Source organism: Cinclus cinclus, chromosome 5, assembly GCF_963662255.1.
Source record: "Cinclus cinclus chromosome 5, bCinCin1.1, whole genome shotgun sequence".
Taxonomy (NCBI): domain Eukaryota; kingdom Metazoa; phylum Chordata; class Aves; order Passeriformes; family Cinclidae; genus Cinclus; species Cinclus cinclus.
In genome coordinates this window covers 18317716-18331621 of record NC_085050.1, presented here as the reverse complement: position 1 = coordinate 18331621, position 13906 = coordinate 18317716, and positions in this window count along the sequence as shown.

Sequence of the window (13906 nt, the reverse complement as noted above, 5' to 3'; positions counted from 1 at the left end):
TTCCTCATAGGATGCATGCTCCAGTCCCTGTATCAAAAATCATAGTCCTTCACTGAACTCTCTCCAGTAGTAGTTTTACAATAAATTTCCTCATATTTGGTCAAGCTGAGGAAGAATTGCATGTTATTTCGTGCTTTCTGAGAAAGATGCATTGGCCAACATCAACCTTGTCTAAGAAGGAGTCACAATTTTATTCACATAACATATGGTACTTCTCTCAGCCTTCCAGATTTGTGCATTCTGGGATCATCTGCAGAGGAAAACTGAGTGTACTGGGTACAGAAGAAAAAGAGGGATGGAGTTTTCTAGCACTGTTAAATTCCATACCACCCATGTCATGGTGGGGGGCGGGGCTCAGTTTCAGCAGAAAATGCTGAGCTGCTGGAAGCTGGAAGTGGAGTCAGTCTTACCTTGGTGGTAGGGGAAGATAGACTGGTCCTTTGAAAACATGTAAGCTGCAACTGCTGCTGAAGCCATGGAGGGGTGACTGTGCTGCTGCTACCCTGGGGAAGGGAAGCCTCTGCATGAGGACTACTGCTGCAGCTGGCAAAGCCACCTTTTCCCAGCAGCACGACTCCTGTCCAGACTAAGCAGCTTCCCAAGTACTGCAGGGCCCTGTTTTTTCAAGTAAATTATTCTTATCTCAACTCGGAATCTCTGCTTTTAGTGTCCCTCTCACCAGGAGAGGGGGGAGGCGGGGAAGAGACCATCTTAAATGGGGTTTAATTTTCCACTGGGTTTTTAAAACTAGCACACAAATAATTTCAGAGCTGAATGGACTTCATTGTAATCAAATAAGCTTTTTTGAACTTTCAAATATTTTGTAAATCTTCATTTGGCTGATTGACCTTGTTTCCACCTGAGGCACTGGTATCCTGTGCAGTAGCAGGGGTAGGTCCCAGTTTTGCTCTGCTGTGCAGGGTTGAGATATGTGCCTAGGGCACCATACCAGGCACATGCAGAGAGGCACCTTCCCTTCCTGCCCTTCCCACTGGCTGCACAAACCCCTGCAGTTCTGCCACTCACTGCACAGGGTTCACAGGCACCGTAAGTGTGCAGCTGTTTGAGATCTGCTCTGCTGTCAGATATCCGCTCCCTTTGGCCTCTGGGGAAAGGCTAACAGCTCAGATCCAGCCTCCTCCCTCTGCCTGTCCTAGGCCATATGTCTACAATACATGGAACAATGGAGCATGGTCCAGGGAAGAGTTGAGCTAGTGGGGCCAGAGCTGGGCAGTTACCATTTTGGATCCCCAAAGCAGTTCTGCATTTGCATGCAGTTGGGTTGAAGGTGTTAACACAGCTTTCAGTTGAAGATGTGAAAGACTGCAGTAAGATCCTTGAAAAAATGTAAAATGTCCTTCACATGAGGTCTATAATGACAAGTTGAAAATTACCTGCCAGGAATGTGTATGGATACCTGCATCAGTGCTGGGCAGGTTTTTTGACCCAGCCATTTCTACAGTACCTAGATAAGAGCTTCCTTTCTCCACTGGGAATCAGTTCTTAGGTTGAAATACTCCTCATACATCTTCCTTATTGCACATATATAGGTCACTTGAATATGAATGAAACCACTTCCAGCACTAGTGCTTCTAGTTACTTCCGACTTCCCAGTGAGTAGCATCATGCCCCCAGACTCACAGAATCCCAGCCCACTAACCCCACCTCACTGAGGTTGCTTGAGCTTACGCTCTGCTTATACAGAGAATCACCATAATGACACCATTTCACAACTCTTGCACCTCTTTTGCATTTGCCTTGATTTATTGATTACATGTCAGAGTTCAGGAAGGAAATATTTCATACTACTTTGCAGTCTTCTCATGTCATCTTGTAAGTTTCTATGCATATTGACCTGTCATTGCAGAACACACAATTTGTTTTGGGGAGCTCAAAATTAATTCTAGCCTCATAATCAGATATGAATATTTCAGAAGAGAGAGTCTACCAGATGCTCCAGAATACTTCAAAGACTGATTGCAAATATTTTTTTGTTTAAATTGATCTGACTTTAGATTAGTTAGAATTGTTGTTAATAAATAGTGAATGACTTTATGTTAAATGTTGCTGCCAGTTACTTCCTTTAACTGTTCTCCCAGTGAGATCTTTTTAAAAATAATAAATAAATAAAATTAAGAAATAATTACATTCTCTCACTGTAAAATGATTTCTTCTTGTTTCTTCTTCTTGTTATGTACACTTACTGCCAGTTCAGGCATTCAGCTTTGAAAACTTTCTTGGTCTGACATTGCCAACTCTCAACCACTGTCACCCAAACTGTGTGACATCAAAGACTGCCATTCATATCTCTAAAATGCTGCGTTTTTCATTAATTGACTGTAATATAACTGCTGCTACTACAGTACTATTGCAGCAGTCCCAGTGTGTACTATATTAGTAACCTTTCTGATATGCTAATAGAAATAAATTAATACCACAGTCTAAATGGGTTACAGCATCTCTCTATGATCATCTGGTTAGAACCCAAACTCTGTGGCAGTTACATCTGTATTCTCACACTCATTCCTGCTGTGCTGTCATGGACCAATCTTCAAACATCTACATCCTTCAGTTTCATAATTTGTGAAATGACACTTTTGTAGACCTTCATGAAGTTTGTGAAAAGCTATGAAATACTGGGTTTAGAAGACACTAGCAAACCCCACAGTAAAGACTGTCATTCATTTGTGTCTTACCTAGGATCTATGTGAGCACCAGGTCCAACTTTAAGGGGTCTGATGGCAGGGGAACAAAAAATCCAGACAGTAGACATGATAAAAGACTAGCAAAAAAAGATGTTTACAACAGACTTGCCACCTGATATTCACTGGACTTTTGTTTAGATGTCCCAGAGGTCTGATAGACTCACGCCCAGGGTAGCTGAACTCAGGGAAACCTGAGCCCATTCTGCACATATTCCAACCTGGTCAGCTGTGGGGCATCTGAGGTCTGCAAGCCAGGCAACCATGTCCAAGCTGAGATACCCTGTGTTAGCATGGCCCAGGGCTTTCAGGTAGGAGCCTGGCCATTTCAGTTAGACCAAAGGACTCTTGGGCTGTCTAAACCAGTACAAAGACACCTGGAAATATTAATAGAATCATAGAATCATGGAATATTCTGAGTTGGATGGGATCCAACAAGGTTCATTGAGTCCAACTCTTAGCCCTACAGAGGACAGCCCAAGAATTACACTATATGTCTGAAAGCATTGTCCAAATGCTTCTTGGAATCTGTCCAGCTGGTTCTGTGACCACTTCCCTGTGGAGCTTGTTCCAGTGCCCAATCACCCTCTGGGTGAAGAACCTTTTCCTGATATGTAACATAAACCTCCCCTGACACAGTTCTAGCACATTCCCTGGGGTCCTGTCACTGGTCACCACAGAGAAGAGATCAGTGCCTGCCCCACTTCTCCCCCTTGTGAGGAAGTTGTAGACTGCTATGTCTCCCCTCAGTCTCTTCTCCAGGCTGAACAGACCAAGTCACCCCAGCCACTCCTCATATATTCAGTATATTCCCCATCTCCAGGCAGGTATGGTTATTGTTAAATCACTCAGTGTAATAATTTTGCATCTCATAAATAGTAGGTCCCTATTTTTCTTTATTCACAAATTCACTTCCCCACAGTGCTAGTTCTTTAGTAAAAGGAGCTGTAGGTCACTGCATCAGAATGGACTCATGGATTCTCAATGGAGAAGACAAAAATGCATTTTGCCTCCCTTTGGATGAGAGGTCAGACTCTTTGTCGTTGGAGGGGAGGGCAAAAGTGAGAGGTATAATAAAGGCTGAGGGTAGAGCACTCATTACTCGCCCTGACATTGGAAGAGTCAACTAAGCTCAACAACTCTGCCCTCCTGCTCATCCCTGCCAGAGACCATAGTGACAAGCCAAGGAGCAAGACCTCCAACAGACTGAGGAAGCTGCAGAGCCTTTTCTGCTGTCACTAGACATCTGCCACCCTTGGTCAAGCACTGCTTTGCCTGTGCTGGCACCTGGCCCTGACTGTGCTGACCTGGCCCTCTGCAAACAGTGCTGTCTCCAGTGCCCCCCAGCTCTCACTGGAGTACTGGCAGCCATGGCTGTGGGAGTATAGGAGCTGCTGCTGTCCTTGTGGGCTAAACCTTTGGCTCTGACAGGACTTAATGCCAACTTCATCTGAGAAGGGCTTTAGAAAATCTGTGCAAGCAATTAGGGGATGAACTGCCTCCAAGGAAACTTTCTCCCTAACCCTTATTAGTAGTTAGAGGTTGGCCACAAAGCAAGTAGCTTTACATTCTCAGACTTACAGACACCATTATGATGGACGTCCCGACAGGAGCCAATTCAAAACAGATACACGGCGCTTTGTTCGGTAATGTGGGTGTGCTGGTTTGCGTGAGGTACCAGTGCTGCAACTCTGCACGGGATTGACAGGGCTTTATCTTTTCTAAGTACCAGTCTTTAAGAGATTAAAAAATAATTTTGTTTTTAATCTGAAGCCAAAATTTTGACAAGACTTCAAATTGCCCTGAAACCACATCCAGACAATCTAGAAATGTTTGAAAATTAAATCTGTTATGAAAAGTAAATTATTTTTAGGGGTTTAAAGATATTGTTATTGACATCTCATGCAGTACTGTAGCAATGGTGTCTAAAAGCATGTGTAATGTACAATCCTGTCAATATTCTATGAGCTGATTCTCATGCTTTGTTTTATGAGCGGACAGCTGTGTCTAAGTCAAGGCAAAAACCCTTTACTTTACAGATTGGGAGGCCTTCTGTTTGCACTGTGACACATTTTTTACAGAGTATTTTGACAGAATTTCCATTCCACAGGAAGTTTCAAACTGTTTTCATTCTGAAGGAGAGCAACTTGCAAAGTGACAATATTTTCCATGACAGGGAAATCCCAGCTTTTAACTCATTTCTGTCCCAAAGCAAGGAACTGTGTGGGTGACTCCTTCCATCTCACTCCTGGCCCCAATGCCACTTCTTGCATTACTTCCTGTTGCTTTTCAGCACAGGATTTGTGTCTCCAAGGTTAGCAGGTATGATTCTGAATACAGGATTAAGAAGATTTCATAAAATGAGCAAACCATGTTTTTGGAGGTGTCTCTCTTCAGATCAGAATCACAGTCTAAAGCCAAAGCTACAGCCCCAGATTTTATATTCTGCATAACCAAGCCCTGCATTTTCCAAGTCATAAGAGCTATTATGACCTGCTCTTAAGGGGAGTTGGGTCCTGAGCTGTGCAAGTATTTCTCAGATCCTTTTATTTGCATGAACAGCTTCATCTGTAATCATATTTGCACCATATGCAAACTCTTGTTTGCAATTCACATAAATTATTAATTCACAGCTCAAGCTGCACATTTCCTCTATTAGTCACATTTCTTGGAGGCTTCTCATTACTACAACATATGGAAGTCTTCTTTCCCTATGGTTCTGTGCAGTGATTAATTGTGGGAATCAAAAGATATGTAAAAGAAATAATTTAGGACCAAACTCAACATAGACATTTCCCTAGCACAAACCTTGTCAAGCAAGCAGTAGAGTTGCTGAAAGTTTACACTGCTACAAGTTTTTTCAGTGTTTGGAGACAATGTATTTCCATCTGGTCCGACCCTGAATGGACAACAGGAGTTTGAGAACTGTGTGTAGGGACTAATGACCAGCTAGGAGGAGCTGATGGCTCAAACACAGTTGAGGGCCATTAATTGTGGGCAGTCATTAATTCTCTGACAACACCCAGTGTCAGAGTTGTTACTCTTATGAATAGTTGTTTAAAGTCTTGCCTATGAATGTTTTTAGAGTTAGGTAGTTATAGTCAGCACATATGGGGAATTTCCAGAAAATTAGTGTTTTGTATGTTGGGCAGATTGCTTATGTCAGCTCTCCCCACGGCTCTCATTTGCTAATACATTTTGAATGATGAATTGTGGTGTATGTTTTTATACAATCCCAGTATTAAAGTTGCATCTATTGATTTTCAGCAGCTTCTCTGTGTGTGTGTATGTATGTGTGTACATGCTCGCCTTTTAAGACAGTGTATTGCAGAAGAGAAACTCCATGTTGATACATCTTGACATGACTTGTAACAACAAAGGAAAGAATTTTAGGTAAATCACAAACAAAACAGAAAACCTCCCAGCCTGTCTCAGGTTCTGTGAATATACGAGAAAAGGACAAAGGAAGGCAGAGCAGGCTGCTTCCAACAGCCATATGAGCAAGGTATTTTAAAGTCACTTGCAAACATATGAACACATTCCTGTTGGACACACTGCAGACTGCTCCAAGATGGGTACATGACTGGTAAAAAAGTGAAAGTTCAAAGAACTATGAGGAGCTCAGGAAAAATATATTGACCTCCAATTAAAACCACACCAATGATGACCTATATAATGTTTTATGGGTTGTATAAAATGAAGATGTATTTTCAGTTCCATTATCAGCAAAGGCCTATTTGCATCACCTAAGTCATCATCAGAGTAGATGTTAATATGGCATCCTTGTTGGGGAAGCCAAGACCTAAGGGACTATGGAAAATGAGGCTTCCTTTTGCTATTGCAGTTGTTTGCTCCAGGTTGATTTGGAAAGATAGTGGTAGTGAAATGCAAAAAATATTACTATCATATGTATGTCTCCCAGGTGTGTCAGCATGCTTATTTAACTGCTTTTGTGACTGCAATATCCTTTTTAAATAGGTGTTTTAAGAAAAGAAAAATCTATTGAATTTTTGAATATGACTACTAAAGCCAGCAAGCAGACATATAAAAAAAGAGAGCACATGAACAGCTGCACATGTAATCCAGACTGCCAAAAGACTGGTGTGGGCTTATTCTTCTAGAACTCAAAGCTTCCCAGAGATCCTCTCCTCTCCTCTCCTCTCCTCTCCTCTCCTCTCCTCTCCTCTCCTCTCCTCTCCTCTCCTCTCCTCTCCTCTCCTCTCCTCTCCTCTCCTCTCCTCTCCTCTCCTCTCCTCTCCTCTCCTCTCCTCTCCTCTCCTCTCCTCTCCTCTCCTCTCCTCTCCTCTCCTCTCCTCTATTGCAGATCTGTTTATTTTCCCTACAATTCCATAGATTCTGATGGTTTTCCTCACATAAGAAAAAAAACCCTCAAGTTACTGGTAGGAAGACTTAGAATTCTTACTGAGATCAAGTTACTGTAAGAACAAACCAGTCTCCAATACAACCTTTTCAGTAATTTTGCTTCATAAAGTGTTTTCTCTGAGGGCAGAACATTTTAGAAGCATTAGATTGTTCTGTAGGGGAAACTATTATCTTCTGCACATGGAAAACAGAAGGGTCAAGGCAAGAGGTAAGGAAAGAGTTTAATTGTCAGACAAAATTAGGTACTTAATTCACCCTTACAAAACACAGAGACAACCATGCAAACCTGAGAGTTGTGTATTTCCATGACAGGGAAACTGCTTCATCTGCAGATGCAGTCATGTATTTTATGCACACCCATTTGACTGCACAACAGCTCAGATTCTTGATCTGATCACTGCAATGAACTTTTCACAGGTCCCTGTGCGTAGGTGCATTTTTTGATAATGTGCCCTCTAAGTCTTTCTTCAGAATAGTTTTACAGTTTCCATGAACTTTGCTCAAAAATGTGCCAAAAGACTTCCAAGTAACAAACATGCTTTTGCAATTTACTGAAACTTTCCCCTTGTGTTCCAGAGAAGCAACCTCCCCATTAGTCACTAGAGAGACACATGAGCCAAGGAGGAAGGAAAGGGAATCAGCTCGTAAAAACAGTCAATTCCCTTCTTTAGTGTCTACACTTAGTCATTAAATAAAAAAAAAGAAGTGAAATCCCAACTTTTTATTTTTTCCAAATGGGTCATTACTTCAGTGCAGATTGAATATATGAGGACTATACTCATCTTTATTTTGATCAGGAATTTTTGTAATCAGTTGCTTATTTTTTTGCATTTCATACCCAAGCAAGGGCTATTGTGCATTTGAGGTACTCTCCTTCCAAAGGAATGCAGTCTCCCAGGTATATCTTTTTACACTTCTTTAAATGACTAGTGAACTATATTACCCAATAAGCAAGGGGGTCGGAGTATTTTTGCCAGATGCTAATTTTACTTAGAAAAAACCTGAGTCAAGGCCAAGACACAAAGTTCATATCTAAATCAAATTCATTTTCCTCTAAAGATAGAATGTGGTGCAGTTTGAGGTTTCCAGCTCTTCTTAAAAATGGACATTTAAATACTTGCAGTGTTGAGCCTGCTTGAGTTCTAGGCTTCAGTTGGGAACTGTTAATATAGATTTTGCAAGCTCTGTCACATGGAAGGACAAGCAAAGGAGATTATAATGTCTCTTCTAACCTTAAGAATATGGCAGTCAAGTAGAAGTTGAATTTTCAAAGGAAACTGTCAGTTGATGCATGATGAAATGGTAATTCCTGTTCCTTTCCCACTACAATGTACTCAAAGCCCAGGAGTGATATTCAAACCTTACTTCCTTCAAGACAGTACCGTACTCAGTAACACACTGTGCAGTATGAGTTGTAACACACAAATCCTGCAATTTTTCAAGAATAGTCAGTGATAGCTAGCAAAATCCAAGCACACGGCTCCTTTTTCTTTCAGAGTTTTTCTCTGAAACCTTTCTCCACAAAATCACTTGAACGTTTTTGGCAGGGGCAGGAAGAGGGGGTTAGCTCCTGGATCCTCACAATATTGAACTGTAGAAATCCATAAAATAATCAGTGTTACATTGTCAGAGCACGTACTTTCCATACATCCTGGCCAGAGCAAATTCTGAAAGGCCTTCTGGTGCCAAAGCAGTTGAATTAAATTTAAAAATAGCTAAATTTAGCCATCCCTCCAGATCTCAGTTTCTGAGTATCATCTGGCTGTAAATGGAGGTGCAGAAGAACTCTCAATCATGGCTCACGTTACTGTAAATCAGCTGAGGCTCTGGAAATACCTGGCTGCATACTTTGAGATTGGCCAAATGCAGGGTAGTATGGTTAGTTTAGCCATCTTTCCCTGTAGGCGAAGCTACATCAAATTGCCTTACATTTTCTGTGGGCTAAAAGCATTCACACTGGATTTACCACATTTCAGCTGACAGATGGGAACTTATTAAACATCAGTATGCTGATGAATATTTTGAGCCCACAAGATTTCTGAGACTTTGAAAAGAGGTAATTCCTAAAGTATGCTACAGACAGCTTCCACCTACACTGCTGGCTATATGTTTGCAAATGCTTTGTGGGTATGAGGTACCATATTTGCAAAACCAAGCAGACGTGGCACTTCAGTCCCTCTCTCCTCCCTCCTGCTCTAACAAATTATCATGCTATTGAAACAAGCAAGCTGTTTGGCACAGTTTTAAGTGTGGTTACATAACAAAGCCAAAAAAAGCAGCTCCCACAAATCCAAACCACAGTTTTAGAAGATAATATGTACAGTAGTGACAATGAGAATTAATGCCATAAGAAGGAACAACTCTATGGCTCCATTACTCATAATAATTATATTTAAAGGCTCATATGTAAATATTTCAAAATACAATAAAAATAGAGTATAATAGTCAGGATGGCATTTTCCATTTGTATGATTTCCCCACACCTATAAGCTCACACTGGAAGTAAGCAAACTAGTTTGTACTGGGTATTCTTTCACTAACCTAAAAGCTGTCTCTGGAATCAGTATTTAACAGCATTTTGTGTTTATATGCACACGAAAAAAAAAAAAGGTGATGGAATAAGGAAAAGGAAGTAAGGCTGTAGGCTTCAGAACCAGCGTGTCTTGAACTTCTTTTGGAATGGTCAAAAACCTACACCTATAGAGTCTTAAGCAGATTTTGCTGGCCCAGAATACCACTGGGTTCCTGTCTCAGGAACACTTATTTTAGAGACAGATGCACAGCCATGTTCCTCCACATGTGGGTACTTAGTAACAAGTGTTTGGAGAGTCTTGGTAGGTAAAACATTATTTTTCTCACATCATTTGGGAAATGCTTTTCATTACCTTTTCCAGCAGTTTGAAATGAGTCATGAAAAAACTGGCTGGCTGTCAGATAAGCTGAACCCATGGGGCTCCTGAAATGTGTATCCTCAAGTGAAACTTAACAGTCACCTAGATGTTCTTAACTGTTTACGTTTCTTTTGTAATTTTGCACTATCATTATTAATGAGGCCAAGAGTGAAAACTAAAAGCTGTATGCTCTGTTCATATGATTTAGAACAAGAACAACGTGTCTTTGGCTACACTTGAATGGAACAGTAGTTGAGAATATAATCAGAGAAAAGAACAAGAACTTTCTGAGGCTGTAAACTATGATATACACAGGCTCAATAAAGTGTCACATGTGTCTTGAGATTCTGGCCCTCTTATGTGCATTTATTTTTTAGTCCCAGTGGTTGATATAGGAAAAAATCTGTAGCTACCATTTTATTAAATACTTGATATCTCTGGAACTGATTATGAATGACGACAAAGAGAAATTAGTTTCAGACATTCCAGAAATAGAGTCAGAGTTCTCATTTAGAACAAAACAAAACAAAAAACCTCACTCAACAAATAAAGCAACCCTTCCCCCAACCCTAAAGCTAAATTGTAGTATATGAAGCACAATAATTAATTACTTATTATTACACTAACAGTTGTCTTAGATATGTAGGGAGCTTGAGTGGTAAGGACAAGACAGCCTTGTCCAGGAAAATTTCTGATAATTTTTGAGTCTACACAGCTCTGTCACTGAGAACAAATCACAGAATGAACCCATAGAGAGTGGCTGCATAGCTATTTAAAACCAGAATCTTCTAAAGGACCAGAGACCAATAAGAAAGTAGTACCTGTAAGGTTTTCACTGAGAGTGGTCAAAGAGAGTAGGCACACTGGCTGAACAAGGTACATGCCCTACAGATCTTATGCCTAGGACTGAACATTTTGGAATTGCTGATGGGAGTGAAACCAACCTACCACTTTTCTGGTTTGATTAGGATGCTACCAAGCCAAAGTTTCACCACTGCTTTCTCAGTGCTTTGGAGTTTTCTCACCAAACAGGTCTACTTCAGACAAGAATCTTGTCACTGGAAAGTTCACTCACAAACAGAGTACAAATAATGCCACAACCAGCAGCCAAATGACTTGATGTTAATTGTCATCAACATATAAATTCCAACCTACATACACTGATAGGAAATTCACCATAGTTCAGAGGTGGCTCAAGACAAATGAATCAGACAGACAAAAGTCACTCTTTTAAAAATGTTGCACAGTTATAACCAGAATAGGAAGTTCACTACACAAAACAGCTCATCAAGCCAGGCAGTTAAATTACATTGTTAGGCTGAAGCCCTGGAACCTGTGAAGAATCATCAAGATACAGGACTGGTAAAATCAAATAAATCCACATAGGGAATAAATGTTTCATCTTTCAACAGATACCTTTACCTCTTTCATCCCATCCCATATCCTATTGGTAAAGCTTAAGAAAAGTGCTAAAAAATTAGAACCATAAAATATGAATCAGTTTTGTGGCTTTCTGTATTGGTAACAATGCAGAAGTTGTTTGCCTGCCAAAGATGGAAATAGTCAGTGAGATTCACCTATCAAGCTCTTTGAAAAGTAAGTCGTTTTTCCACTCTTCAGGAAGGAAATATTATCTCTGTAGATGTCTGCAATTGCAATCTCATTTCTGGGCAAAATTATTAAAAACACAGTAATCAGAAAATGCCAACAGCATACAAGTGCCAGGTTTCTGGAGGCTTCACAGTCAGGGTTCACATCAGGACAGAGAATGGAGACTCTTTATTGCCACTCTGGCCATCACTAATATGGAAAACCCCGCTACTCCCATATAGAGCCATATGTTGGAGTGCAATAAGCCATGAAAATGCTGGGTTCAGGAAAAGGTGACCCTGCAGGTAAAGGCCTGGACAGAAGTTACAATTACACACCATTCTGAGTTCTGCTTCAAACAAAACATTGCAGGTACCACAAACAGAGTGTCCACATATCCTTTTTGTTAATCTCTGGTGGATACTCCAAGTGACAGAGGCATAGCTGATAACATTGCAAGGACACTCATTCTCAACAGTTATAGCTATTACTATTATTGAAAAGATAGAACACCAACAGGAATTCAGCTCTTTGATAAATTTTCAGCTCTTTTGACTGGCTCGTGCTGACCTCCAACAATATTGAGTCAGTGTCGGTCAGACTGGGAAAAATTGCTTTAAGGGCCTGAAAACACTCTTGAAACTTTAAGATCACAACCATAATGGTAAAACAGGGGACTGACTGATGCCCTCATAGGTGTGGATGGCTAGAAATCATTTTTTCCCTCCTTTGATCTGCTGGAAAACTTGTTCCTTACTACTTAGTGAAGATCAATCCACACCTTGGTCAGATCAGAAATCAGGCAGTTCCATTTGCTGTAGCAAACTAATAAAACTTTTAAGCAGTAACACGCTTTCTCTGTCCTCTTTCTCATGGACTCAGACCACTGTGTCAAGATGTCCTTCCAAAAGTTGTGGAAACTGGTTTGAAAACTAGAAGCTGATTTGAAAGCTTGCTCCTAATTTCTAAAGCAGTTGATGGACTGAACTCCAAAAACTAAACTTTATTCTGATCAACAAGCCTCTGCTACTGCTTTATCCTCTGGGTCAATGCAATCAATGCATCAAAACCTTCCTCCCCATCATGGAGCTTGTCTCAAATAAAACCCAAATGAATTTCCAGCCCTGCAAAGAACTCTACCCTGAGCACTTAGGGGTTTCTAATGAGTATGGCAATTACCATGACATTTACTAGCCACTTCAATAATTTTTAGAGATAGCATTTGCACATCATGGTAATAGACAGCAATTCTGACCCCATAAATATCCAAGTTCAATATTGAGGAGGAATTAAAACAGGAATATAGGCAGTCAGGCGAAAGAGTGATGCTAACAAGAACAGCAGAATAAACATGGGAGAAGCTGATGGAAAAGGAAAGCTTTTTTTACTCCTCTGGGAAGAAAATGATCAAGGAGAGAAAGGCAGAAGCACAAGCTTATGAAAATGGGTTTCTCAGCTGAGCGTCCTAAGTACTGCTCAGTTTTGTAGCAGATATAATGAAATTCAATGTTTCCACTAGGAAACTTGGATAGTTCTATCACTTTTATCATGGACCATCCTAACAATAAAAATAGAATAGCAACAGCCTGTGTATCTGGGCCAGAATGAACGGGACATTTTCCTGCAATTCTGGTGATACAGAATGGCTGAAATGGACCTTGAATGTGTCTCCATGATTTAACAACCTGGAATCTAAAGTGACCTTTCCCCTTTTCCTTCTATTTTTTTTTCAAACGGTCGCCCAGCAGTTCTCAAGAGGTACTCCTCCTGCACTGTGTACTAATCACCATTTCTGTGCTCCTAAGAATTAAGCACTGACTTCATTGCATGGAAGCTCTTTAAAAAAATGTGGAGGTGTATGGGGGGGGAAAGTAATTTCAAGTGATATTCCAAGCCCCTCCTCTCTGGCTCAAAAGAGTAATTACTCATCTGGAAAAAGAAAGAACACTGCTATTTCAGTGTGACTTAGGACCTTGGGCCTGGTTTCATGTTTCAGATTAATGCTTTCCGTGCCTTTTGGAGACTCAGAACAGCAAAAAAGCCACCCTTCCAAGAGAGCTGCATCCTATAGATGCAAGGCCTTCTGGAGACATGTATGACTTGCTGCCCCTTCCTTATTTTCCTGCATCCTATTGAGACACATAATTATTTTCCCTCCCACTTGAATGAACTTCTAACCTGCGTCTACAAAGCCACATCTGTTCTTCCAGACCCTCTGTTCAGACCTCCAGTTGCTCTGTGATGAACATTTAGTATACTTTTTTGCAACATAACTAATAAAGGAAAACAGATTCAACCAAACAGTTTAGAAATGAAGTGCCAACATGAACTTCATCCAGT